At 40.7% G+C, this 23953-nt stretch overlaps 1 protein-coding gene across 2 annotated transcripts in view; it reads left to right on the top strand.

The window, feature by feature from the left end:
• Nucleotides 1-1193: 1193 nt before the first annotated feature.
• Nucleotides 1194-23953, top strand: part of LOC117434600 (proline-rich protein 5-like) — a 44129-nt gene continuing 21369 nt past the window's right edge. Inside the window, exon 1 of one of the 2 annotated variants that reach the window (XM_034057184.3) lies at nt 1194-1723. The gene's annotated coding sequence lies outside the window, so the exon portion shown is untranslated. Of the gene's footprint in view, nt 1724-22052; nt 22151-23953 lie in introns of those variants that run through there. The other variant, XM_034057185.3, reaches the window with a different exon arrangement.

Genomic DNA, 23953 nt, shown 5'->3' with positions numbered 1-23953 from the left:
TCCTAACTGATAATGTGTGGGAGAGAAAAGGAAATTGCATGTACTGTATTATTATTATTATCATTAATATTACAGTACGCACAATTTAGATGATCATATAGTACATAAGAATTAGTATTTATGGTTGGTTAATATTATAGCTGCTACTGCAGACTTCTACAAAGCATTTCTCTATATGAAACTAATATACCAGCCCTAGGCCCACCTGCTTTGTCTAGGAAACATAAGCATTTTATCATAACAGTATATACAGTACAGGTGTTGAACAACAACATAGAAACACCTGGCATAGTCATATCAATTGGGTGCAGAGGTGAGTCTGCAAGACGTTGATTAGAGCCCCTGACTCGATACAGAACCACCAGCCAACTAGCCTACTGTAAAAGCCTGTCACCTCTGCTCTTGTGACTAAAACTGGCTTGTAACAGGGGGTGCAGCTTTTGTATATTAGAGAACACATGTCAGGGATTATATTAAATGACGAATGAATGGGTCGTGTGAAAACAGCTAATTTACACAAAACTGATTACAGCATTGTCAACCCCCTGAATTCTGGACTCTGTGTAGTGTTATTTTCAGGTACGCAGATAAAAAGTGGTACCCAGTGCACTGCGCTTGCTCACGCATACCTAAACAACTTCTAAACAACACAGAAGTGCCCGCTCAAATCTGGTACGTTATGTTGGGTTCTTTTTCATCTTTTTTAATTGAACTGATCATATTTTTCCACCATTAAGAAAATAATATGTGAATATTTATCATATGCAATACATTGGGTATTTTTGTTACTTATGCAACTTTGCAGTGGGCTTCTCATTTTGTATTGTTTGTCGTGATTTTTTTTTTTCTTTTTGGAGAAATTGATTGTCTGTTTGTGGCGATGTAACACTTTATAACACCATACCGGAACAAAGGAGAAATGAACAACACCAAATAAAACCAAAACGTTAAAAAAAGACATTCACTAAATTAACCAGGACCTCTACAAAAACTCACAAGAAGCAGAAACAATTAGCGACATTGCAGAAAGGTTTCAAAAACATTTGCCGAGTAAACTGGCAGATCTGAGACGCACGTTTCATGAATTAGAACTGTAAACAGTCTGAACTCTATGCAGCCTGCCGTTCAGAAGGCTGCGTGCTGCGTGCCTGCTGATGAGCTAACCGTTCTGAAGAGCTCAGAGGCTCACATGCTACTGCAGATTACTATACCTCATGAATAATCAATGTAACCACTCTAAAAGATTTGCAGTGGCGGGGGAGGGTCGACTGAGAGAGTCTGGGATCGGTTGACAATTTGCAGAATTTATTTAAACATTAGCTAAGAAAGAGAAGACTAAGACTTGGTTTTTGTGCAATTGACAAAGCTGATAACGTTGTCTGGAAATGAATCATCTCCCGTACTGACAGTCGTATTCAGGATGCGAGCCAGAATTACAAACTTCCTCAGCTCTGAGAGTTTGAGAGAGTCTGTCATCGGCGTCTTTCCAGTGCATCATTGGGTAGTGTTCTCACTTCTACAAACTGAGCTTAACGCCGATAAATGCTAATCAAAGCCTGGGAAAGCCGGCTTATTTGGACTTGGTGTCAATAGTTTACCCTCAACTACTGCGGCGAACAGAGAACTGAAAGAGAACTGGTCATATGCTTTCTTCTGTTCTGCTACTGTCACTTTCTTTCACAAGCAAGAAACCAGCATTCTAAAGACGTCCGCATCACAGGAGGTAAGCGTTCCTATTTCTTATTTCGATTTATTCCGGGCATGTTTTATAGCCGTGTTGCTTTTGCAGCCCGTTTGTTGTTACAGACAATTCTAAATAGTTGTCTTTTATAGACACAAGCTTAAACCATTTTGATAGCAGTTTCGCAATGGAAGTCATTCAGACCACGGGATTAGCCGATCCCAAAAATTAAGCGCTGTTTTTTTTTTCCAGAAATCAGTTGGCTGGTTTCCTGATGAATGTAAAAAGAAAATGCTCATTATACTATGTAGGGCTCAAACATCACCTCGCACAGCTACAGGGACAAGGAGCTTCAGGGACAAGGAGATATTTATAGTTGAATTTGAAGTCTGCTGTTTTTGTTTACGCGAGTCTGTAACAATTGGTTTATCCACATCGTTCCTCTTTTCAGTTGACATTATTTTGTGCAACAAACAGCAGTACTACAATTTGTATCAAATAATAACTGCCTCTTCCTGCAAGTAATACAGCCAGGGGCATCCATCTCTCTCTGCACCGATTTACAGCTAAACAGGGATGTAGGTAATTTGGCATGGATAGATCTTCAGTATTTGAGGGAATGTTGTACAGTACTGTACTGTGGTATAAAATATATAAAGTAGTTATTTAAACGGATAGTCAGTAGGTCCTGTTTTTAGTTTAAACGGATACAGTTAGTAAGTCCTGTTTTAGTTTAAATAGGTTCAGTTTAACTTGTTCAACTTTGCATTGACTTCTCATTTTGTCTTGTTTGTCGTGAATTGTTTTTTCTTTTACTATTAAAACAGAAATTGGTTGCCTGTTTAATTTTGCAAAAAATGTAATGTATAATTTTCCTACAAGTCTTATGACTATGGCTTCCTATGGAGGAGAGTGCAAAATCAGACAATTGAAACAACTGTCAGGGTAAAAAAAAAAAAACTGTCAAACTGTTAAGAAAATATAAGGATATTTAAACTCTGCAGAGAATTTATTTGCTTATCAACTTTTTCCAAAAGATTACGTTTTTTGCATTTTCAGCACATTGTTTGCACACATTAAAAGGTAAATGTTAAAGCAGTGTAATGTTCTCTGATCTTCAAAAACCAAGAATGTAAAACAATTAAAATATCAAATCAATACGGTTACACAATATATTGCGGATTATTACTTTATTATTAATTGTGTGATACTATTTGGCACCAGCGGATGGTATATCAAGATCCCAGAAACACTGTGCGCCCAGTTCGTTTTAGAATGTACTGCTTTTTGACAATAGCGAAACACCCATCAGATCGCAATTGATTGCACATGTCTGACATTACACGGGTCGTTTTGGTACTCGTATCACATTCTGACAATGTACTACTCTCTGACACTACACTGGTGTAATGTCAGAACATGGTACACCGTCATAATTTGGTACACGCGCAATCATTTGCAATCTGAGTGTTTCGTTGTTGTCAAAAAGTATATTTTTGTATCAGGCCTACCAAACAGTGGCGGACGAAGAGAAAGATGGGCTCCGGTGCATCATCTTATTGTGCCCTCCCCCTCTCCTCTAAAACTTTAATGTAACACTTGTTTCTAAACATCAAACAGGCCAAGACAGCGTCATCCTACAGTTTTCTACTCGCCTACTTGAATTGCATTTTGCGTGCATCTTTACATCCAACACTAGGCCTACACTATTTGTAATCACAAGCTAACAAGCTTAATCAACAGTTTTTTTAAACATGATTAACAGAATAGCAGTGGCTGCTGAAATGAGGGAGGACAGAAACTGAATTACTGGTATCTGCTAAACCACTCGACTACACTGACTATTACATCACCACGGTTACCAGATGCCTCAATGGAGGGAAACGGTATTTAACTTTAATATAATTGAATATAGTAGAACCTTAGTTACTATGTGAATCTCTTCCAACAACGTTTTCTTTCACTATTAGGCTAGTGACATTCGCATAATATCGCTGCATTTCAAAATTGATCAGAAACAACTTTGCAATGTTAACATTAGCGTTAAATATTATTATTATTATTATTTATTTCTTAGCAGACGCCCTTATCCAGGTCGACTTACAATTGTTACAAGATATGACATTATTTGTACATACAATTACAATACTTTACTCTTAGCAGTTACGGTAAGTAATATTAAATATTTACTAACTATATTTTGCTAAAGAAAACCATTAGAACAGCATCATCATTTAAAACAGAGGACTATAATATACATTTCAAACATCCCTACAAATAAATAAATACATAAATGCATGAATTGAAGAACATTGTTACCCGAAGCGCTTCTATAGCATCGAGTTGTAAAACCTCCAGATGAATGAAAGCCTTTAATTGCATCTCATACCTCAGAAACAAAGTATTGAGCGAAGAGAGAAGACTTTCTTTTTAGTGTGAGGGTGCAAGTTCCTGTTTTTCTAATTGTAAACACAGACAATTAGGCTGGTGAAATGTTTAATATCTACTGGATTTATTAAGAGATCATCCATGCAAGTAGCACTGAAATCCAACTTGAAAGAATACAAATCACATCATGTTATGTCATCTTACAGTATGTTCTTGTTAAGTACATATCCTGTGCGCCTAAAAGTGTTATTCAGTTAACCAGTGTATGCAATTATCAGTATCATATACAGTGTATTACAGGCACATTTAATTGTGTAGCTGATAATTGCATACAATTGTGAAGCACATTTCTTATAAAATGTACATATGTATGTTCTTTAGAATTGTATTATCTGGTTAAATGTATATGATAGGTACTGTATTCAGCTTCTCTTAAAATGTGTTGTGGTTTGTTTGTACATCCTGTTTACTGAATTCAAAGAAGCTGCTTCAATGTGCAGTCTCTTCTAGCAGTGATTTCCACATCACAGAGCTGTGCTGCCTCTTCTAGCAGTGATCTCATCACAGAGCTGTGCTGCCTCTTCTAGCAGTGATCTCCACCTCACAGAGCTGTGCTGTCTCTTCTAGCAGTGATCTCCACATCACAGAGCTGTGCAGCCTTTTCTAGCAGTGATCTCATCACAGAGCTGTGCTGCCTCTTCTAGCAGTGATCTCATCACAGAGCTGTGCTGCCTCTTCTAGCAGTGATCTCCACCTCACAGAGATGTGCTGCCTCTTCTAGCAGTGATCTCCTCATCACAGAGCTGTGCTGCCTCTTCTAGCAGTGATCTCCTCATCACAGAGCTGTGCTGCCTCTTCTAGCAGTGATCTCCACATCACAGAGCTGTGCTGCCTCTTCTAGCAGTGATCTCCACCTCACAGAGCTGTGCTGTCTCTTCTAGCAGTGATCTCCACCTCACAGAGCTGTGCTGCCCCTTCTAGCAGTGATCTCCACATCACAGAGCTGTGCTGCCTTTTCTAGCAGTGATCTCATCACAGAGCTGTGCTGCCTCTTCTAGCAGTGATCTCCATATCACAGAGCTGTGCTGTCTCTTCTAGCAGTGATCTCATCACAGAGCTGTGTTGTCTCTTCTAGCAGTGATCTCTACATCACAGAGCTGTGCTGCCTCTTCTAGCAGTGATCTCCACCTCACAGAGCTGTGCTGCCTTTTCTAGCAGTGATCTCATCACAGAGCTGTGCTGCCTCTTCTAGCAGTGATCTCCATATCACAGAGCTGTGCTGTCTCTTCTAGCAGTGATCTCATCACAGAGCTGTGCTGTCTCTTCTAGCAGTGATCTCCACATCACAGAGCTGTGCTGTCTCTTCTAGTAGTGATCTCATCACAGAGCTGCGCTGCCTCTTCTAGCAGTGATCTCCATATCACAGAGCTGTGCTGTCTTTTCTAGCAGTGATCTCCACCTCACAGAGCTGTGCTGCCTCTTCTAGCAGTGATCTCCACCTCACAGAGCTGTGCTGCCTTTTCTAGCAGTGATCTCATCACAGAGCTGTGCTGCCTCTTCTAACAGTGATCTCCACCTCACAGAGCTGTGCTGCCTTTTCTAGCAGTGATCTCATCACAGAGCTGTGCTGCCTCTTCTAGCAGTGATCTCCATATCACAGAGCTGTGCTGTCTCTTCTAGCAGTGATCTCATCACAGAGCTGTGCTGTCTCTTCTAGCAGTGATCTCCACCTCACAGAGCTGTGCTGCCTCTTCTAGCAGTGATCTCCACCTCACAGAGCTGTGCTGCCTTTTCTAGCAGTGATCTCATCACAGAGCTGTGCTGCCTCTTCTAACAGTGATCTCCATATCACAGAGCTGTGCTGTCTCTTCTAGCAGTGATCTCATCACAGAGCTGTGCTGCCTCTTCTAGCAGTGATCTCCACCTCATAGAGCTGTGCTGTCTCTTCTAGTAGTGATCTCATCACAGAGCTGCGCTGCCTCTTCTAGCAGTGATCTCCATATCACAGAGCTGTGCTGTCTTTTCTAGCAGTGATCTCCACCTCACAGAGCTGTGCTGTCTCTTCTAGCAGTGATATCATCACAGAGCTGTGCTGTCTCTTCTAGCAGTGATCTCCACATCACAGAGCTGTGCTGCCTCTTCTAGCAGTGATCTCCACCTCACAGAGCTGTGCTGTCTCTTCTAGCAGTGATCATCACAGAGCTGCGCTGCGTCTTCTAGCAGTGATCTCCATATCACAGAGCTGTGCGCTCTCTTCTAGCAGTGATCTCATCACAGAGCTGTGCTGCCTCTTCTAGCAGTGATCTCCACCTCACAGAGCTGTGCTGCCTCTTCTAGCAGTGATCTCCACATCACAGAGCTGTGCTGCCTCTTCTAGCAGTGATCTCATCACAGAGCTGCGCTGCCTCTTCTAGCAGTGATCGCCATATCACAGAGCTGTGCTGTCTCTTCTAGCAGTGATCTCATCACAGAGCTGTGCTGCCTCTTCTAGCAGTGATCTCCACATCACAGAGCTGTGCTGCCTCTTCTAGCAGTGATCTCCACCTCACAGAGTTGTGCTGCCTCTTCTAGGAGCCAGGCCTGCGTAAAGGGACTACTAGAAGAAAGACTAAGTGCTTCTGACTTTAGCAACAGAATAGGGGTTTCCCCTTGACTATTCGGAGAACCGCCCTCGCTGAGGTGAGGCCGAACCGATCGACCCCCGAGGCTGGGAGCGAGGAACTTCCCCCAAGAGGAAACTAAGGCAGGAGGATGAACTAAAGTCTCCCTGGCTTACTGAGACATCTAATTGAGAGAGGTCAGACTCAGCTTTTGCTCCGAGGCCGCATGGAGAGCCTCACGATCTATGCAGGGAGAACAAAAGTTCTGGAAAAGACAATAAAAAAATAAATACATAAAGAGGGTCAGGGGTCTCCCCCCCAGCTATAAGAGCCAGCTTCGATCAGTCAGTGACTATCTCAAAGGTTGGGAGCAAGCTTTGTGCTCCGAAGGGGGAGACTGGCACGGGTGCAAATGAATAGATATAAGCAGAAGAATGGAAAAACAAATGTAGTTAAGATTTTTGGTTGGGGGTCCCCTCTGATCAGTGGGAACCTTAGAGGGCGAGACGACGTTGTCAGCCTCTAAGATTGAGAAGTGAGCTTCACTTGCCCCCAAAAGAAGACCCCTGGCTCCCCACAACTGTGCCACCAATGCAAAGAGAGAATATTGTTAGTTATAAATGATAGTTAGTGATTAACCCTTTGCGGTCCTGTGTCGGACCTGGTCCGACATTGCAATTATTCCTATCAGGTCCAATGTCGGACCCTGTCCGACATCATCAAAAAAACGCAAAAAACGGGTTTCTAGTCGTTTTTTCTACGGAAAAAGCCAAGAAAACCATTCAGTGGCCGAGTGGGAGCGACAGGAGCTGAGACAAGCCGAAGAAAAAAAAAAAGGGCGTATCTCATGAATAGTCATACTTGCCCCTGGCATCAGATAGGGGCGGTCATAAGGAAACAAACTGGATGGTACTGCATCAGCGCTCAGAGAATACCACAGACATTTGCAGAGCTTTTTTGAGATGTTATAGTAATAAAATAATGACTTGGATCGCATTAGTGAGGCGTTTGGTGATAAAACGAGTGATCAGGAGATGATCGATCAGTATGTACGACTATTATTATTATTATTATTTATTTCTTAGCATATGTGAAAGCGATAGCGAACGAAAGGGTGGGGCGGGGCTGGAGATGCCTAGTGAGTGCTTTGTTGATATGCAGGGCCTTTTAAACCCGTTTGACTGTGAAAAAAAATACTTTTAAAAAGCGCGTCTAAAATTAACTGCGTGTGTGAAAATAAATTGGACCTGACGCGCACTTAATAAATTGACTGCAAAGGGTTAATTACTTTATTATTATTATTATTATTATTATTATTATTATTATTATTATTATTATTATTATTATTATTATTATCATCAAATATTTTAATTTTTTAATTTTTTATTTTGCCAAACTAATCTAACTGCTTGGCGAAGAGGGGAAAAAAAAACCCTTTTTGTGGGAGGAAGCCTCTGGTGGAGAGATGGCCCCCACTCCGGGCATGCTCAATATTTTGTTGAGCGGAAATAATACCAGGGAGAGAAGAGCAAATGTAAGATTCCATTGCTGAGGAAGGACTGGTTGATTTTTTACTTTGGCTGCTGATGTTGCTGCACCTATACGGAATGAATGGGAAAATATGATTGGGGGAGAACAGCTTTAGAATGAGCTGAAAGAAGATTGCACAGGTTTGAATTTAGTTGAAAACCAGTTTGCTGGATGGAGGAATGACCTTTATTAATAATATTAATAATATGAACAGTAGATTGATTATCACAAAATATTAAGGTAGATTTTTTTTTTGCCAAAATGAGCCCCAAAGATAGGTTGAAACGACAATAGGGAATACCTCAATTAAGGCTGTGGATTTAAGCTGAGGAGGAAGATTTGTTTGGATTTCTGGAGGCCAGACATCTGAGAACCATTGATTAAGAAAAATAACACCAAAACCAATAGAAGAAGCATCCATATGGAATGAGAGGTCATGGGCAAAAATGAAGTCATTGTAAAACAGAGAAAGGCCGTTCCAGTGCTGTAGGAGAGAGGACCACATCCTAATGTCTTTCCGGGCTTCAGCTGTAATATTAATGTGAGAGTTGAGATTGTTTAGCTGTTGTAGAGAGAGCAAGAAGACAAGAAATAAATGTCCTACCTTGAGGAATGATGCGAATTGCAAAATTGAAAGAAGGTTCCATTTAGGTTGATCTCAAAGGATTGAATGAGAGAGCAAATGCGTTCCAGTTTATTGGGAGGCAGTCGGGCTTCAAATCGAATAGTATCCAAAGTTATTCATAGGAACTCAAGAGAGTGAACTGGACCGATGGTTTTCTCCTCTGAGAGGGGGACGCCGACAGCTGAGAAGAGAGACCTGAGTTCTAAGAGTGACTAGGAGAAACTTCAGACGCACGATTCCTAAAGGAAAGAGTGTTGTCGAGAGCAGGGGAAGGATAATTTGAGGCTGATGAGGAGACTGGAGAGGAGGCTGCCTTTGGACACAGAGAGGTAGAATGGGTGGTGGAAGCACAAACTCTGCAAGCGTTAGCACGGAGACCACTGAATAATCTATTAAAGAGATCATGATTGGGTTGAGACCAATCAATCAATGTATTGTCCAGTGCTAACCGAGATGCTGCTTTGGCTGAAAAAGCCTGATGTTACGAAGCTTCAAATGTCAACTTGTTTTTCTAATTTTCCTTACTATTTTATGATGTTTTCAATCTCTCTGAATGATTCTGGGTTGCTCCAATATTTAGTTATACATTTTCTCTAAATCTGCCTTTACCTGTCTGAGCTGCTTTGAGCTTGTCTGGAATCCTAAGTGCCGAGACCTTACTCATTCACATCATGTGACAATGTGATCTTTCAACAAAGTAAGAGACAGCACTAACACAGATCCTTAAAAGCTGTGTTTTGAAGCGAGTTTTAAAAATCCCCACAGTCTCTGAGTCTCTTATTGAGCTGGGTAGTGCATTCCAGAGGTAAGGCGCTGCTCTACAGAAGGTTCTGTCTCCCATGGACCGTAGCTTGGTAATAGGTGGTCGTAGATAACCGAAGTTGGTAGAGTGCGGACAGGAGAGTAGACATGAAGCAGGTCTCGCGGGTATCCCGGAGTAGTGCCATGGAGTGACTTCTATCTGAGGAGCATGATCTTAAAGTCCACCCTGAATCGTATTGGGAGCCAATGTAGTTTAAAAAGCAAAGGTGTAATATGTTCCCGAGATGCTGTATGGGTTAAAACACAGGCTTCAGAATTCTGCACATATTGCACCTTGTTTATAACTCTCATACAGACTCCAGATAAAAGCGCATTACAATAATCATACTATAGTGGAAGCAGATACATTTACATTGTCAATATCCAAATTAAAATTACCAACTCTCTGAACAAGAGACTGATTAAAATAATTTCTGTTTTGTCACAGTTTAGTTTAAGAAAACTCTGTTGCTTCCAAATTTTTATATCATGAAGGCAGCTGACTTGTACAGAGGTAGCAGTGCTTGTATCAGGTTTTGTGCACACATCTAACTGTGTATCATCAGCATAACAGTTATAGGCCAAAGCATCTAATAATCTGGCCAAGTGGTAACATGTAAATACAAAAGAGTAAGGGGCCCTGAACAGAGCCCTGTGGGACACTGAGTAACTGGAGAGATATCTGATTTGAGGTTTTTAAGAGTTACAGAGTGTTGTCTGTCAGACAGATAGGACTTAATCACACTCAATCAATATATTATGATTGAGTGTGTCGAAGGCTTCACTGAGGTTTAATAGAAGAAGGATATTAAGGCCCCCTGAATCTGCAGTCAGAAGCAAATCATTGGCTACTCTGACCAAGGCTGTTTCAGTGCTATGCATAGCTGTGAAGCCGGATTGAAAAGGTTCGAGTAACTCATTAGTCAGCAGATAATTTTGGAGTTGAGACGAGACTAGTCTCTCAAGGCTCTTAGATAAAAAAGGTAGACTGGAAATAAGCCAGTAATTATTTAGAATGTCAGGTTCAAGACCAGGCTTTTTACAACTGGCATGATAGCAGCAATCTTTAACACTGGTGGAACAATACCAGATACCAAGGAGTCATTGATTAATGTGGTAACAAAAGGACCGAAGGCTGAAAAGCAGGCCTTCACTAGAATTGTGAGGATCCAGGAGGCAAGTAGTGGGTCTCATTCTACCGACAAGTTTAGAAACGTAGGCAACATCAACAGTAGAGAAGTGAGATAACCTAGACACCAGTGTAACAGGACTTGACACGACAGTATAGTCAGGACAGGGAGAAGAGAGTAGCTGATTATTGATATTATCAATCTTATTCTGAAAAAACTGTAAGTATATGTTGCATTGGTCAGTAGATGCTGAGGAAGCAGTATTATGGACAGGTTGTAACAGCTTATTAAAGGTGGTAAAAAGAGCTTTAGGGTTTCTGCTCCCTCTCTCAATATTAGAGTAAAACAAAACAAAAAAACATCACCTGAAGCTACTTACTTTTTAAGCAAATCAAGATATTTTGTAGTGTCCGAATGTGCTACCGTTATAAATTTAGTTTTAAGAATGGGTCCAGTGCAGCAATGTACGAGATGAGTACAAGATAATGACAAGACATGCCCATACCATGTTTTATAATAGACCTATAATAAAAATACATTGCTGTGTTGTTGAGGTTTCATGTACCCTATCAGCAAAGCGTGCCATTTTTAAAAACGTAAACATCTGTGTAGATTATTCGATTATTGGGATGGAGCTCTGCACAGAAATTAGGTGCTGACAATCAGGTGAGGGTCATTGGGCCAATTTACCATTCAAAGTGAAACAAGTGAAGAAACAGCTGCTTGGATTTGTGTGGGTTGCTGTTCTCCACAGAGTCAAAGAAAAGCAGCAGTCATCACACATCCAAGCAGCTGTCATGACACTCACCTGATTGTCAGCACCTGATTTATTTGGCAAGCTCAGTCTGAATAATTGAATAATTTATTTGTACAGCAATAAATATATTGTATTATTACTTTTAGTTGCAAGGGAATTAAATTGAAACTAACATCCCTAATTCAATGAAGGGATGAGTTATAAATTATTATAAATTAATTTCTAACACATCAAGTGAGATATTTTTGTTATCTCACTTAAGTGGGATAACATGAGTGGGATAACATGCTTACCGGGACTAGTTTCGAATGTGTCTTTGTTTACATTCCAATCCAGTGGTGTGCTGCTGAAATTCAGGACGGAGCTGCGCTTCAGTATTCAAACAGTACTACCACCGATACGTGTTTATAACAACTTCAAAATGTCTGAAATAATTTCAAATTTCTATTGTTGTTTTGATTTGGACTCCAGATTTCCTTGAGAACGAGTTTAGTCAAGAAATGCCAGTTAGCGATCTGCCTGCGTCTGGCTTATCCAAACAGCCTGTAGCCCTTTCATTAATACTGTACCGGTAACCCTAGGAAACAACAGAGTTTAGTCAAGAAATGCCAGTCACCGATCTGACTGCATCTGACTTATCTGAGCAGCCTGTAGCCCCTTCATTAAAACCGGTAAAGGTAGGAAACCACAGAGAGGATGTAAACTGACAGGCTGAGCTCAAGGTTCTTTCTGAAGACAGTAGCGACAAGGCCATAAACAGAATTAAACTGCACCGAAGCAGTCTGTTGACAATGAAAGTAAAGATCTACCAGGAAGAGTTTAGGTGCTTTATCTGTGCTGAATACAATGCTGCACTGTTAGTCTCTTCATTACTTGGAAACAGTGCCTCTGCATTATCTGTGATGGAGCCTAACACAGTAGTGTTTTGGACTAGAATTGTGTGCTGGCCTCTTTCCCATGATGCTGTGTGAGAATTGTGGAGTTCTGCAGGAGTGTCTGACTGAAATATAAACGAATCCGTTGTGTTTAGGGTATATTTTATTGTTTAAAGAGATTGTGCAATTTGGGTGTGAAATGGTTCAGTCCAGAATTAACTGCCACAGTCCCTGAATACTGTGTGCTGGCCTTGGGTGCTGTGTTATTAGTGAGACTATTTATTAAAAACCAAAGTGCTTTTCTATTTGCAATTTCGGTAATATTTTCTTCGGAGAAACTAGTGTCAAGTTCATAAAAATGTAATGGTACCAGAATGCATTTTTTTTATTTTTTAACATGGGAACTAGGTGCGGTGTTCTATGCATGAGATGACTTCTGCACACAAGATGACTTCTGATACGATGTACCGGAATTTGGCAGATACTTCACTGTAATTGGTTTATTTCTGATATGTGATTTATAATGACCAGCATGAGGTCATTATTTATTTCTTAGTTCCATTAAAACAATTTAAAAAAAGCAATTCGTCACATATGTGAACACGCAAAGGCGCCTTAAACCGCAAATGTGAACGGGGTTGCAGACCTAAATACACGTCGGCCCTGAGGCGGCCCTGGGCCAGCACAGTATTGTGACCAGGCTCTTTGTTTTCTCTCTCTCTCTCTCGCTCTCTCTCTCTCTTTTATGAGTTTCCCTGTGCATGTATGAAAAAAAAGACAAGGCAAATTTGGATAGCCTAGCAGTAATTTTGTAAATGTTTTATTGTAGTTATTTCACTATATTAGTAACTATAGATTGTTAATAATTTTAACATAATTTCCTTACACAAGTAATTAACTTCCATTTAACTTTCCATTTTTTTTAACCTGACAATTTTAAACAACAATCTTACAAGAACAGCAGTGCAATAAAGAACAGTGACATGCCTCAGAACAAATAACATTTTATGTTACAAAAAAATAAACCACTCAAGTCAATAATACTTTCGGTAGCCACAAAGCTGAGCTACAACAACAAAAGACAGCTACCTATAGCCTATGCGTACCGTCGGCTCTGAATCGTGGTCCAATTCTGTTTCACATTTATGTTTTGATAAGTTTGATGTACCTGTTTTATGGCTACTGAAAGCACAGACTTTCTCGCATCAGACACAAGCGACGTATCCAGCCACAGTGTGTCAGTTTTCACCGCCGAGTAGTCGGAATGTTTTCCAAATTGATGACTTGCTTTTCTCATTTTCCTTTAAGCTGTATTCACCCGTGATTAATTTCTTGTAAATTTGGTTCTACATATTAAAAAATAGAGTTTGAAAACGTTTTCGTTCAGAAACAACAGGCAACTAAGGAAAGTGTGAACAGGTGACCGTGTCAGCTGACAATGTTGTCACATGTTTATACTCACTGTTTGTGCTCTGGGCTCACATGGGAAAAGAAACTGATGGCTTAACAAGGCAAGATAAACACAAGCTGAACTTTGATCAGCCGAATGTTAATAATTATATCTGCATCCGATCCGCCATCCGCAACGATGTAAAACAATACGCCCACATCCGCATATAAAGCAGATATCCGCAGATTTGCAGGGCTTTACCTGATATCAAGGCCTTGCAGGTATTGTATGCTGTTTCTTTGTCAGTTTCTTCTTCATTTTTTTAGTGTGGCTTCATTTGTTTTTATTCTTTTTTTAAATATATTTTTTGATACCATCCAAATCTCAATATACTTTTAATGGCCATTAGTCATTTTACATGCTTCACCCTTGCAGACAATTGTAAAACCTGCAGGTGTATTGTTTTAGAGTATGTGTTTTTCGGTTGTGTTTACACACACCCTCATCAGCGACCGTGTGACATCATCAGAATGAATGTTCCGCCTGAACTCAAAGAGCCCTGCACCCAGTCTGAACTCAAACGAGCCCTGCACCCAGTCTGAACTCAAACGAGCCCTGCACCCAGTCTGAACTCAAACGAGCCCTGCACCCAGTCTGAACTCAAACGAGCCCTGCACCAAGTATAAAATAACAGGGCTTGAAACTCAAACGAGCCCTGCACCAAGTATAAAATAACAGGGCTTGAAACTCAAACGAGCCCTGCACCCAGTCTGAATTCAAACGAGCCCTGCACCCAGTCTGAACTCAAACGAGCCCTGCACTAAGTATAAAATAACAGGGCTTGAAACTCAAACGAGCCCTGCACCCAGTCTGAATTCAAACGAGCCCTGCACCCAGTCTGAACTCAAACGAGCCCTGCACCCAGTCTGAACTCAAACGAGCCCTGCACCCAGACTGAACTCAAACGAGCCCTGCACCCAGTCTGAACTCAAACGAGCCCTGCACCCAGTCTGAACTCAAATGAGCCCTGCACCCAGTCTGAACTCAAACGAGCCCTGCACCCAGTCTGAACTCAAACGAGTCATGCACCCAGTCTGAACTCAAATGAGCCCTGCACCCAGTCTGAACTCAAATGAGCCCTGCACCCAGTCTGAACTCAAACGAGCCCTGCACCCAGTCTGAACTCAAACAAGCCCTGCACCAAGTATAAAATAACAGGGCTTGAAACTCAAACGAGCCCTGCACCCGGTCTGAATTCAAACGAGCCCTGCACCCAGTCTGAACTTAAACGAGTCATGCACCCAGTCTGGACTTAAACGAGCCATGCACCCAGTCTGAACTCAAACGAGCCCTGCACCCAGTCTGAACTGAAACGAGCCCTGCACCCAGTCTGAACTCAAACGAGCCCTGCACCCAGTCTGAACTCAAATGAGCCCTGCACCCAGTCTGAACTCAAACGAGCCCTGCACCCAGTCTGAACTCAAACGAGCCCTGCACCCAGTCTGAACTCAAACGAGCCCTGCACCCGGTCTGAATTCAAACGAGCCCTGCACCCAGTCTGAACTTAAACGAGTCATGCACCCAGTCTGGACTTAAACGAGCCCTGCACCCAGTCTGAACTCAAACGAGCCCTGCACCCAGTCTGAACTCAAACGAGCCCTGCACCAAGTATAAAATAACAGGGCTTGAAACTCAAACGAGCCCTGTACCCAGTCTGAACTCAAACAAGCCCTGCACCCAGTCTGGACTCAAATGAGCCCTGGACCCAGTCTGGACTCAAACAAGCTCTGCACCCAGTCCTGAGTTTCACAACTGCCTTGAATAAAGTATATTATTTAAAAGATCAGAAGTTTGAAGTTAAATAAATTGTTTCTCCCTATTACCACATGAACTCCTATTCATAAACCTACAGACTCAGATGTGATTATTCATGCGATGATGAGAAGTGTATTTCAAAGCACATTTACCTGGGACCTGCTATTTTTTAACTGACGCTGTGCTTCAAAGCAGCTGTGTAACAATGTGTCAACATACCACCTCCACTACAAGTTGCCTAGTTTTGTTTTACCCCCCTCTGTGAAGTTGGTTTTATACGGGTGACTCAGAAATAAAAGTGGCAGGTTTCTCTGGGTTAGCGCTCTGTGTAGGGCTGTGGGTTTGGAGGCCATCCAGTTCAGGCCTTTGTGAAACTGCGAGCTGTTGATTCTTCTCCCCATACCTCCGAATGCGCTGAGAAAAGTCTGTGGTGGTGTGGATTGAGTCAGCAGTGGTGCTGGAAGTGAGAGAGACAGGCCTGCTGTTATCACTTGCATGTCAGGGTGTCAAGCGTCTCTCTTTCCTGTTGTGCATTTACAGTGTTTTGTGCAAATTGTTGCAGTTTAGTTCTTCTTAAAATAGCTTCCTAGCAGAATCCTTCTGATTCAGTTCCATATTGAAGTGTTTTAGAACAGCCTGCAAAGAAACACATTGCATTCCCTTCGCTGTGTCCCGTGCTGTCTATATCGCAGTGTTTTTAAACAAATTTGATTTTGAATGGGTCAGATAAACTGGACAATCATACATTTCTGATCATTTACTGGGAAGCGTTTGCCAGCAGCAAAGAAATCTCTTCGAGGATCGTAGTGTATCCAGATCACGCACACTCCTGCAACATTGCTGGTTTTCTGTTCCCACAATACGCCACTCATTTCAATCAGCGCACCAGCGTTGCTGGAGGAGGGAGCATGAACTGGATACACTAGGATGTTTACAAGAGAAAATAACTTTCTCCTGGCAAATGTTCCTGAGTAAAAATGTAAAAAAAGAATTCCCTTGCTTATTTACCTATGATGTGTGAATTAAAAAAATATAAAAACTTGCTGCGCTATGGACAGCAGCAAATACAGCCAAGGAATGTGATGTGTTTCTTAAAAACTTAAATTAAATAAATTCAAAGAGACACAGTTTAAGCCCCTTTCACACTGGCATGCTCTACCCGGGTCGGAACCTACCTGCATCAGGACCCAGTGTCATGCGGGTTGGCTATGTGATTTCACACTGCTTTTGATAAAGCAGGGTTGACCTGGGTGACAGACGCAAGTACACAATGTGCGTATCAATGCCCTGGAAGCAGCTTGTTACTGACGCTTCCATCCAAGCTTCTCTGGATTGAATTGTCGGCCCAAATGTTGATTAGAGCAAATGTTTCTTCATCCCTGCTGCAATCTGGCTCATGGTGTGTCTAAAGCAACAAAAATATGGCTAAACAGAATAAACAAAAACATTCCTTGCAGAAGTGAAACCTTCACACAGGCGTGGCTTTTTGTTATTTCATCCGCCGTCATGCATTTTGTTTCTCTCAACCCGGGTGAAAGCGTGTTGACCCACATCCTGAGGTGGGTCGCTGGGACCCAGGTTAACCCGGGTACGACCCAGGTAAGTGGTTTCACACTACACAGGATTGTGACCCAGGTAACCAGAACCCGGTTAAGAATGCCAGTGTGAAAGGGACTTTAAGAAATTCATTAATATGTACAATATCATTATTCACATGTAAAAAACAATCACATATAAACAGTATATCTTACCAATATCCATCCCACAGCCCTAGAGACTGTGACACATTGTTCTGCACCACCGTAACATATTGCCTTATAGGATGACCAGTCGTCATTGTGATTGTGAACCTGGCTCCACACTGCCAGTAATCTGAAGCACTGTGATTGTCATTGTGAACCTGGCTCCACACTGCCAGTAATCTGAAGCACTGTGATTGTCATTGTGAACCTGGCTCCACACTGCCAGTAATCTGAAGCACTGTGATTGTCATTGTGAACCTGGCTCCACACTGCCAGTAATCTGAGTCACTGTGATTGTCATTGTGAACCTGGCTCCACACTGCCAGTAATCTGAAGCATTGTGATTGTCATTGTGAACCTGGCTCCACACTGCCGGTAATCTGAAGCACTGTGATTGTCATTGTGAACCTGGCTCCACACTGCCAGTAATCTGAAGCACTGTGATTGTCATTGTGAACCTGGCTCCAGTGTATAGTATTCTGGATATCTATGTCTGCATGTAAACGTGTAATATGTAAACAGCTTATTCAGAATACTTATTTGGATACTAAAGTATTCCGAATATGTTGTGCATGTAAACATACTGATTGTACACATTTAAAATCTCTAATTTACAGGTTTGTTGACCTTTTCAATGTCTGCTTGCCTTCCATGTCACTTTTTAATTGATTCTTCTGTGCGTTGCACTTCTGTTATTTCTGTAGGTTTCACATACAGAATAATGAAATAACAAACACATGTGACAGCAAACATGTATTTCATTTAGAAAAAAGTGATATCTGGTACCATATTAGGTTAAAGAAAGCTTTTTTGGATTTAATTGGTGGGGTCTTTGCTACTGGCCCATAATAAGCACTGTTGTTTCCACTGCAGGCCTCCAGATTAAAAAAAAACTAAAATAGAAACATTAATTAAAAAAATTCAACTCTCATTAGTCAGATTTTTTTCAAAGCCTGTGTAGCAGGGTAGCGTTGCGGTCATGCTGGTCAGCAGCGGGAAAGCAAACCCAGAGACAGAAGCTGCAGCACAATTTGCACAGTTCAGAAACTCACCCTACACTCCTTCCCCAAACAAAGGCTTTCTCCTTGCTTTCATACCATGTGGCTGAGACTTGATTGATGATCCATTATTCAATCAAGCCCCAGGCACATTCCACATGTGGATTCAGCAGGGATGGAATTAACCCCATCTCCACCAACCCGAAATAAAAAACACCCCACACACTCCGCCCTGCCACAGCCTGTTTAAGGTCTTAATTAAAAAAATGGGGATTGTGTCCATCTGTCTGTCTGTCACACATGGTGATACAAGCTTGCAGCTTGTACCATACACTCCTAACCTTTCTCACATGTTTTTAAGTGCATGTGGTTATAATCCAATAAACCATTTTAACCTTCCACTTACTAACACAATTATGAGGACCCTCTGTATGTGCCAGCACTGGGTTTAGGAATAATACACAGTAAGAGATCTATTTGAATGTGGTTGGCTTCTTTAACCATATTTTACAGTTTCCTACATATCAAATTGTATTTTACTGATAAACAAAAAACATTATTTAACCCTTCATCAGTGCCAAGGGGTGCAAGTGTTTAAAATTACTCTGTGAAGATCGTAGGGATCACTACATGTGATTAAACTTGAATCACTTACCTTTATTTTAATATCAAGATTGTCCTTGTCTGTCGGAAAACGGGAGTAATCCTTTTCAAAGTGCACATGGTACATTTCTGGGGTGCATTTGCACCCCTTTCTGCCTTCTGAGGTTTACAGAAAAGCTACACATTTTTCACGTCGCTCAACCACAGCTCCTGCTTACTGTCAGAATAGTTGTTGAGAGATGCGGGAGAGGTGAGGGAGATATAGAAACAGTGTATCACTTCTACAATTCTTGATTTATCCATAAATATTTATTTGCTTAGCCAATAGTCTATTTTAAGAACATGTGTGTCTATGTGTGTATAATACATTCGTTTTTCCAGCACTGTATTTAATAACTGTATTCTTTACAGTATCCTGCTTATTACCTCCCACAGTACAGTACTGAAACAATATGATTGTATTCTGTGAGTACAAAAGGGGTGTATTTCATATACAGTCTGAGACAGATGACAGGCAATTCAGAGGAAATGTGTCCCTCTACAGGACTTTGAAACTTTCAGAACAGCGCTTTTTCGATTGCCATTCCTTTTTTTTAGAGAGTGATGGAGCCTCTTTTAAATGTGTTTGGTATGTATGCAAGTTCTCTTGAGCATTTTATATAGTGTCCATCTGTATATATATATATATATATATATATATATATATATATATAGCCTGTTATTTTTTTTCTAGATTTTGTACATGTTCCATTTAAGTACAATATCATTTTTTTGTAGTTTATATTTGTGTTTGTGTTAGTAAAGGCTTTTACTATTGATAGCACATTTTTTTAAACAAAAGATTTAAAAATGCTTAGCACTTCAAAATAATGTTTATTTATACATAATAATATAAATCAGTTTTGTGTCTTCTTTTGCTTTAAATGATAAGTCAACCGTGTTTATGTATGTGGGGTGCATTTCCACCCCTTTCTGTTTCAGTGTGAGCTCAGTTATTGTTGCTGACGAATGGTTAAGTAACTCATGAGTGAACGCTCTTTGAATAGGTCTGATTGTTTGTCTTTTTCACAGTTCAACCCTGCCTGCTATTCAGTGCTGGACAGTGTGCTGTGACCTATTGGATTAACATAACCCCCCTATTACACTCCCTGGATGCAGTCTATGTGCTTCCTCACTGAGGACACTAGTTCCTGATGGGCTATCCGTTCAGCCCGTCAGTGCTTGTCTGGTTCCTTGCAGCTTTACAAGGATCTCAGTGATTCACCATCAACAACATGGTAACCATGGTAACCCATTCCATACCCTCACCACTCTCCGTGAAAAAACTAAACAAACCGTGAATTCCGGTATTTATGTCATGGATGGATGCAGTGATAACAAGAAAGCCTTCGGGCGAGTCTTCCTTGCACTGCTCACCGCCCATGACATCACTACCTATGACTATGACTGTATTTTTCATGACTATATTTCATGATGACATTAGAATAAATGTATTGTATTATGGCTAGTTATATCTAGTTATTTACTCTATTTTATTTTAGTTCTGCATGCCATGATTTTTTGAAGGTACACATGTTTGCATGTTCTATAAATAAAATATCGGTAGCTATCCAAACTCATTTGAAGGTACTATATGGTAATCTAGTAGTCTTTGCAAGGCAATACAGAGCAGGCAGTACGGAGTGTGTCCATTCTGACAGATGAGCTGGGTGTAGAGGAGTGTATTCTTCACACCCGCTGCTTTGTGAAGACTTTGAAATTCCTCTATAAAAATATCCTCTTGAAGGACACATTTAGATCAAAGTTTGAGTCCACCTTCAAATATTTAGTATTTTGTGAATATCAGTGTTTTGTGAACAGTGTTGGTTTTAAACGATATGCAGTTTGCTTGGCAATAGAGTGTATTTGCACTGCAGTCTGTCATAATGAAAAAGATACTGTCACTTTTCATGATACAGCATAAAAAGAACTCCTGGAAATGTGGTTACATGAGTGGTATAAGGAAGTGACTCCCACCCTCTGTTCTAATCTTCATTTCTAACTGTCCTCTGGTCCTGATTTCTGGTTAGGGTTAACTTTGTCGACTCCTGTCCTTCATGTCCCCCTAATTCTTCTTTCTTCTAGGCTAAAGAGCTAAACATATCTTTTCAACTCTTTCCTTCAAGCCCTGGGATTAGTCTGGTTGTTCTTCACTGGACTCCATGGCCTGTACACTTTAAACTATATATATCCAATTAGGGGTGTGTCGATTCATTGTGTATTGATGAATCATGATATTTCTTTACATGATATATCATATCATAAAAGAGGTATGTATCGTTGACCAGAAGCACAGCAGAGCTCACTGTAGTTCACCAAGGGGTTTTTGAATGAAGAGTAAGTGTCTTATAGTTGACATGAATGCATGCTCTCCCTAACTCATTTAATTGTGGCTTTTATCAAAGTTCTCCATCATTAAATGACCATTTGATCTTATTATGCATCATACAAGTAGCCTATCAGGCCCATGTATCGTGATACATAACGTACTGTGACCTGCATATTGTGATATGTATCATATTGTGAAATTAGTGTATGATTACCCCCCTAATAACCAAATATATATTTTACTGAACTTGCTTGTCAGATGTTCACATAGGAGAAGCACTGGGTGTGTGAACTTGAACACAGCTGTAAACAGGTTTTAAATAGTTTAGAAATGGGGAAGCAGGATGAGCATGGTTGTGTTGCCGTTTCTCAGCAGCGTGGTTTAAGACCTGAGGTGTATTTGTCTCCATGTGAAGTTGTTTTTGGCTAGCTGGGGGAATTCCCTGTGTTTTAAAACAAAAGCTGTCTTGATGCTTGGCTAATTGTATGACCTCTTTCAAATAAACACAATGTAATTAGTGTATCCTCTTCAAAGGTTTAAATGTGCTATAAATCACCAGTTATCCACTGACTGCCACTGCACAAGCCTGTCCTCTCATCGCATTGTTAAAGGGCTTGGCCCCAAGCAGCTTGAAAGGACAGGCAAAGAACAGGAAGGCAGGCCGGTTTATTGAACTGTTCAGGCCAGAGATGACTCAACCCCCCTGTGCTTGTCAGAATGGTTCAGTCAGGCAGATAGCTGTGTAAATCACCTCATAGTTTTACATGGGAAACGTGGGGAGGACATTCTTTTGCACACGTTGGTGCGAACCAGGTGATATTGGAAGCGCCTCTCTGTCTGTCTATGGGTATGTCACACTGGATATGTAATTGTGATTGAACTGTGTAAGGACATTTTTGTTCTTGTTCCTGGGAGATATTCCTTAAGGAGGTTCCTGATTGTGCATAGCTATTTTCCCATGAGCACAAAGTGGATTCAGTTCATGTGTACTAGTAGCTGTTTTTGTATTCACAGCTGTGGCGGGGGGGTATGTATGCCACTTGCTTATACTTTTGTATTGTACAGTAGTCTGTTGGACAACCTGTTTTGTTAATCATTAATGTAAATCACATCTTGGTTTCATGTTTAATCATTTTGCTTTATTTCCATTATTATTATTATTATTATTATTATTATTATTATTATTATTATTTATTTCTTAGCAGACACCCTTATCCAGGGCGACTTACAATCGTATTTCCATCTAGAAATGAATAAACCAGTGATAAAGGTTGTTATAGATAAAGGGTCTATAACAACCTTTATCGCTGGTCTAAAATTATAGACATTCATTCATATGAAGATTTTTAAAATTAAAGAAAAAATACTTTCTGCAATTGGCTGCGATGTTATAAAAGATGTATAATACAGTGTTATAAAACATAAGACATGTTGTCATTACTGTATAATAGTGTTATGAAACATAAGGAACACGGTCATTATTGTATGACACTGTTATAAACATGATCAGAAATGTTGTCATTACTGTATAACATGGCAGATGCTTTGCACTAGCAGTGTGTCATTAACATTGTACTGAACTGTTATTCTTTTTGTTAATCATCAACCTCTTTATCATGTTTAGAGAGGTTTTATCTGTGGAAAGTTGCCTACCTCTGTACAGCTGATAGTGGCTTAGATCCCAACAGCAGTGCTTTCACATTCGAATTCCCCTTTTCAAAACACCATGCTTGGTTTCCTTCTGATTTAGCATGTGAACTACTTACATTTCGTTGCAAGAATCGTTACTTTTTTTTTTGCTTGTTTCATGTTTATTGAGATGGTGTGTAGGATTGAGTTTACCTTATTTAAAAACTATGATTCTGGTGACAGTTTTTCAGTTTCGATTTCTTTGATCTGTGCAGTCATTGCCAGATTCTCAGTTTAAAATAACTTTGCTCTTTCTTACAGGAATAGCAAAGTGAAACATGCAGCTTCTTACTGGCACTTCAGTGGTAAATCTGGATGCCAAGTATAGCCAGATATGACAGGGATGCTAAAGCTTTAAAACAACCAGCTGAGTCGGTATTAGATCTATAAAGATGATTCTGTCTTGTGCTTCTTGGGTATCTTACAATATGTGTTCTGCTTAATTTGTGTCAGTACTGTATTTGATAGAACATTCTGAACTTTTAACATGTGAACTTCATATCCAGTAAGCTGCATGAGAGATGTGGTACCCATATTTAAAAAGGTAAGGTGGAACCAGCAAGCTACAGTCCCATCAGCCTCACCTCCGTAACATGTAAAACCATGGAAACCAGAGGAGTCTGTATACTGCAGCAGCAGCACCCCAGGAGACATCCAAAATGGGTTAGAACAGGACCAGGACAACCCTCTTGGACTTCTATGGTTACTACGAGCAAGATGGGCTGAATGGCCTCCTCTCGTTTGTAAACTTTCTTATGTTCTTATGTTCTTAAGAATTGACACAGAAAGAGCTTATGGCCTCATGTACTGTACTTGGACTTCCAAAAAGCACATTCTTCTGTGTAACAGACCTTGTTTATAAGTGTGATTAGAGGAAGCCATGTCTGTCCATTTTTACATGTATCTGGAGAGCTGCGTATCCAGTTATATTGAAGGAGCTTCTTGAGCCACTTGAGCCGAA

Source organism: Acipenser ruthenus, chromosome 28, assembly GCF_902713425.1.
Source record: "Acipenser ruthenus chromosome 28, fAciRut3.2 maternal haplotype, whole genome shotgun sequence".
Lineage (NCBI taxonomy): Eukaryota > Metazoa > Chordata > Actinopteri > Acipenseriformes > Acipenseridae > Acipenser > Acipenser ruthenus.
The sequence above is the reverse complement of the archived record's forward strand: the minus strand, read 5'-3'. Positions and strand labels throughout refer to the sequence as shown.